This window comes from Osmerus eperlanus, chromosome 7 (assembly GCF_963692335.1).
Source record: "Osmerus eperlanus chromosome 7, fOsmEpe2.1, whole genome shotgun sequence".
In the NCBI taxonomy this organism is placed as follows: Eukaryota; Metazoa; Chordata; class Actinopteri; order Osmeriformes; family Osmeridae; genus Osmerus; species Osmerus eperlanus.
Window position 1 is genome coordinate 1724404 of NC_085024.1, and position 6219 is coordinate 1730622.

At 39.4% G+C, this 6219-nt stretch overlaps 1 long non-coding RNA gene across 1 annotated transcript; it reads left to right on the plus strand.

The window, feature by feature from the left end:
- Positions 1-3624: 3624 nt before the first annotated feature.
- LOC134023906 (uncharacterized) lies at positions 3625-4226 on the plus strand. The gene is made up of 3 exons (XR_009930809.1): positions 3625-3751; positions 3904-3994; positions 4095-4226. It is a non-coding gene; the product is annotated as an uncharacterized LOC134023906 (long non-coding RNA).
- The last annotated feature ends 1993 nt before the right edge of the window (positions 4227-6219 follow it).

Sequence of the window (6219 nt, forward strand, 5' to 3'; positions counted from 1 at the left end):
AAAAGTATATAAAGAAACTGGAACTCATACAGAACACTCTCCCACTTCACCTGCCTGTGAAAGCTGTCAGTATTGCCCAAGGACTGTTCTGTATGACTGTAAAAATAAAGTATGTTTCAAGTATTTGGAAAATGTATTCCTACTTTGTATTCCTACACAGTATTTACAGTATTTTACTATTTGTTTGGCAGAACTGAAAGATTACCAACACAAGGTGGTCAGGAACGTCTTCTGTCTCCTGAACAGGAAACTGAAATCATGAACATGGTCCTAGAAAATAACGCCATAACATTACGGCAAATTCAAAGAAAACTAATACAGTAATAATGTAACTGTATACACTATACAGTAAATTATTCTGTTGTTTTGTATGTAGACCACTGTATGTGCAACTTTGTGTTGGTTGGGATGTACACTGTGTACATTGTTTTTCTGGGAAAAATACGTAAAATATATTTGTTACCGTTTATTTCTGTGTTCTGAGTATAAAAACATTTTACAACACACTTATGTCTGTACTGTCTGTAGTAAGTGTAACACTGAACAAAAAAAGGCCTAACTCACTATGATGAATGAAGAAGAAGTGTTTTCCATTCATCATAGTGTTTTACATTGAGCACATCAGTGTTCAAATGGTTCTTATAAATGTCTATTCATATGATGGTTTGTGTTTGTCATTTGAAAACAAAATACCATTTTGAGATTAAATAACATTGTTTTGAATGTTAAGTTTAATTTTGCAGGAGAAGTGAGGGGTTTTGCCCATTGTGTGTGTGTGTTTTTTGATTTGTGTGTAGAGTTCTGAGAGTATGAGGTATGCATTCAGAAAATGTGTGTAACCAATCGAGAAAAACTCATATAATTTATGTTTTGGTTTTATTACATTTACATTAACATTTAGTCATTTAGCAGACGTTCTTATCCAGAGCGACTTACAGTAAGTACAGGGACATTCCCCCCGAAGCAAGTAGGGTGAAGTGCCTTGCCCAAGGACACGTCATTTGGCACGGCTGGGAATCGAACCAACAACCTTCTGATTAATTGCATGACTCTCTAACCGCTCAGCCATCTGACCCCCTGGTTCTTTACTTCAAATGTAAAGCACTTTATGCTTTCTTTTCTTCTGTTGCTGCTGGATTTATTCCTACAGTCTTGTTTTACTTCAAATTTGTATACATTTGTTCCTCATTTCTCAGTTATTCTCGTACCTTTTTGGCTGATTGTATTTCAGTCAAGACAATCACGTATTAGATTTGAGCATTTATTGTTACATGACATGGACATGTAGATTTGACTTTGGCGGAGTGGATGATCTAAGGGAAGCACTCCCCGCCTCCTCGATGCGACACATACATACATGACATATGAGGCAGGGAGCAATAAAGATATAATCCCCCTGAAGGATAGAACAGACAGACAGCATGGGGATGGTGGAGGGCGGCAGCAGCACTGATCATACAACAACCGGGGTGAGTGTGTGCGTATCCGCGCGTCTTTTAACCCGTTAAGGAGTAGCGTCACACATGTGATTCTGAACATTCCAACCGACTATTTTCCGATAGACAAAAACTATATGACAAATGCTATAGTATGGCTTCAAAATTTACAATTGGGAGGCTAACAAGTAACACTAGCAGGTAGTAGCATTGCTACGAGTATTATGCTAGGTTGCTAGGTAACGGAAGCTAACTAAAACTAGCTAGCTTCCGTTTTGGAAAAATAACTCACTCCTTAAAAGGTTAATGACGCCTTATCGGACATGGCCCAATGGGTGTGCGCCGCTGCGTGGGTGTAGTGGTGGGCGGAGGAACGGAAGGTGGAGTAAAGAGGCCTTACGTCCCCGACAAAGGATGACGCGTGCTGCCCGATTGCCCTGCCTGAACTAGCTGCGCTTATGTTTTGTTCTGTTTCTTCTATGTTTATTTATGTTTCTGGCACTTATTTCTGTTACAATTTTTCATCTATTCTTCTTTCTGTTTTTTCTGTATTTATTTCAGTTTCTTTCATTTATTTCTGTTTAAATTTTTCATCTATTCTTGTTTTAAATCCTCCAAATGTAAAGCACTTTGAGCTGCATTCTGTGTATGAAAGGTGCTATACAAATATCCATCCATCCATCATCTGCCGCTTTTCCGGGGGTCGGGTCGCGGGGGCAGCAACCTAAGCAGGGAGGCCCAGACTTCCCTCTCCCCGGCCACTTCCACCAGCTCTTCCTGGGGGACCCTGAGGCGTTCTCAGGCCAGCGTGTCCTGGGTCTACCCCGGGGTCTCTTCCGAGTGGGACGTGCCCAGAACACCTCACCAGGGAGGCATCAAGGAGGCATCCTTACCAGATGCCCGAACCACCTCAACTGGCCCCTCTCGACGCGGAGGAGCAGCGGTTCTACTCTGAGCCCCTCCCGGATGACCGAGCTTCTCACCCTATCTCTAAGGGAGAGCCCGGACACCCTGCGGAGAAAACTCATTTTGGCCGCTTGTATTCGCGATCTCGTTCTTTCGGTCACTACCCACAGTTCGTGACCATAGGTGATGGTAGGAACATAGATCGACTGGTAAATAGAGAGCTTCGCCTTTAAACTCAGCTCCTTCTTCACCACGACGGACCGATGCAGGGACCGCATCACTGCGGACGCCGCACCGATCCGCCTGTCGATCTCGCGCTCCATCCTTCCCTATACAAATAAAGTGTATTATTATTATGTATTTCTTAATAAAGGAAACAAGAACCAGCATCAAAAACTCTGTATGTCCTATCACACTCATAGGAAAGGTAAAATCAAAACAATGCAAATTTCGTGATATAGGCTGAATTAAGTTTTTAATTAAAGATACTTTACAGAAATTGCTCTTCAAGCCCTGCCCCACTATGATGATTGGCAATATCTCATATGTTTGAATTACAGTCTTGTATTCGAATGTCTGTACTGTGGCATCTTGAAGGAGGGAATGAAGGGGCTTTCATTCATGGTTTCAAACTAGATTTCTGTTAAGGATTCATTGTCAGGTCTTCCTTTTAGGTATTGTAAGCGCTATTGATTTTAAGGCACAATTTTATAAGACAGCCTTTGTTAAACTGATTCCTCTTTGAACCCCACCAACGTTACTCCAGGAAATGGAGTGGATATAAGTTCTCAAAACTAATCTAACATTTACATTTATGCATTTAGTAGACGCTTTTATCCAAAGCGACTTCCAAGAGAGAGCTTTACAAAAGTGCATAGGTCACTGATCATAACAACGTGATAGCCCCGAACATTGCGAGCAGCCAAAACATGAAGCAAACATTGTGAAAACCAAATAAGTGCCAAAGGGAAGAACCATAAGAGCATGCAGTTAAACAAGTTACAATTAAACAACATGAAACTCAAAAGTGCAAGTGTACCTGTAGAAAAACAATCAACAGTAAAAAACAGAACATTCTCTGAATAATAATACAATCGTTGACATATTATTTTTCTGGGAGATTCTCAGGTGAAAGGAATTAGTCAGCTGACCCTGAGCTGTGTTGGAAGTTGTGTTTGCTTTGTCTTAGTTGTCTGACAAATCCTGTAAAATCCAAGATGAGGTAACGTGTGTTGCAACAACCTGAATGCGATGGCAGCAGAGTTCATCATGTATAAAAGCAGGTGCAACCAGGCCACAGTCAGCCGTTTTCCTCAATTCTCACTGGATAGCATCAACACCCCAAAGAGAAGCCATGAAGCCAATGATCGTGCTGTACGTTGTGCTGATGATCATTGCACTGGCGTGCAGTAAGTACTGTTTAACTTTACTGTCACTTCATCTACCTCTGTGTTTCCTGTTGGATAAATCATCTTTGCTTATATAAACTGTAGTGTATACATCAGTTGTTTGCTGTTTTCTACTGCCATTGAATAGCAACTGTACTGTTCACTCGTTCCAGATGCTTATGCTGCATGTGAGAATGGAAGATGTGCCAAGAAATGTAGTCGTAATGAATATAAAGACAATTCATACTGTGGGGGTGGAAATATGTAAGTATAAATCTATAGACTGGTTTTCATCCATAGACATCGTTGGTCCTTTTACTGTGTGCATGTGACTTGTGGCATGATATTATATTTCTTTTGTCAGATGCTGTGTTGAAAGAGGCTCGTGAAGAACATCCGTGAAGGAAGACGTGGATCAAGCAACATGCATTATTGTTTTTTTTCCTTCTTTCATGATTTGCGTTTACGCCAGTTTGAATAAAATCAAATATCACAACTATAAGTATCTGTGAATTCATTTATTTATTTAGAAATACACAAGGGTTTTACAGAAATTACTTGAATGTGCTTATTCTATTGTCCAGGGACCTTGACATCATACAAGGAAACGCACGTTACAAAAGGCACATATAGCGTGGATAGGAGATGAAAATAAGGAAGATAACAAATAGATGGCTCTTTTCATGACAAATGTATTAACTTCACAGTGCACATAAACTGTGATAGGACTTCCAAACACATAAAAAATAGGTTAAGGCTACAAGGCTTAAAACAGCAACTCATCAGCTGATTATATTTTCCATGTGTACAGAAATACATGCAGCAGTCAAACCATTTATTCACTGTTGCAGCTACAAATGATCCCAAAAGTAAAATGTCACAAAATGATATTTATGAATCTGTTAGGCTAAGACTTTAGCATCAGTTTGTACCCTCCTGACCTGTGGTGTCCTAAGACTTAATTTGGGAGGCTTCTTGAGCTCGCCAATGCTAAATTCATTTCTTCTTCAATCTAAACTACACTAGTGTATGCTGTTGGACACTTTAATGTGAGAAAAAGAGAATGACAGATGTTGTGATGCAAATTCATTTTATTTACGATTCACGTATATATTCAGTTCTTTCTTTACGATATATATTCAGTTGATCACCTGATTATGTTAGGTCTATATGGCTATGCTGGCTGTTTATACATAATGCCTCAATTTCTCATGGTTGTTAAAATTCTATTTTTTTCAAATGTCCTGCAAGTCACTTTGGATTTGACAAATACTTTCAACTTAACCTCAACTTAAACTGTCGTTGGCAACATTTTGTTATTGTTTTCAGCACATCCAACGATAAATTATGTGAAATTCGGTTCTGTTTCTCCACAATTTCTCATGACGGTATTGATAACATAACTGTTTGATTGGTCAGTTGTTTTGTAATATCCTTAAATAGATTGGGTACTAAGTAATGGCCTTTTTCAAGCAATTCTTTATAGTGATGTAATCTCCACAACTCATGATGAACAAAACAGAGTTTAGATAGAGTTCAGGGAATTGTTAGTCAAGCAGTTTTTGGCAATTTATGAGACCAAAACTAAATTGAGAAGTGTCAGGATACTGCAAGTCAGAGGAGGACTTATTCATTCTGCCCTAAATGTTTCACAAAAACCTAAATATTATACGATTAAGTTTTTCAGGAAGAATTAACGTTTTAAAGCCCAGTCATCCTTTTTAAAGCTAAATGATGATAAAACAGGTACTTTTGGTTGGACCAATATCAAACAGAGAAACCGTTCTGAATTCGTAATCTTGGGAACCTGGCTGTCACAGCCTCTGCTAGACGCTCCTCTGTTCCTGCTCCAGTCCCTGCAGCAACTCCAGTCCGGGTTCCTGCTCTGGCACCATATGCTACTCCAGTCCGTTCATCCTCCCCTGGGTTTAGTATTTCCTTCACACCTTAGTTTCCCCTCCATGTTTAGTGTATTCATTGAGTTGAGTTTTCACCTGTAGCCAATGTATTAATTGAGTTGAGTTCTCACCTGTAGCCAATGTATTAAGTGAGTTTAGTTCTCACCTGTAGCCAGTGTATTAATTGAGTTTAGTTCTCACCTGTAGCCAGTGTATTAATTGAGTTTAGTTCTCACCTGTAGCCAATGTATTAATTGAGTTGAGTTTTCACCTGTAGCCAATGTATTAATTGAGTTCCTATGTAAGCCTTTGACTTTTCCTTTGTCTTTGTGTGTGATTGTTTGTGATCAGCAAGACGTACTGTTTACTCCAGTCCTGAGAACTTTGCCTTGTATGTCTATCGTGGCACTTTGATTTATCTTGTGCTGGGTACACACTTAAAATATTTGTTTAATCTTTTAAGATTTTCAAAATGTGAGAGACCTCAAACATGAGGACCAAAAAATCAGAGACTTAACCGTTTTGCTCCCCACACACATCAGGATTTCTGATCGTAAATATGTTGAATATTTACGATTCGTGATTGCGGCG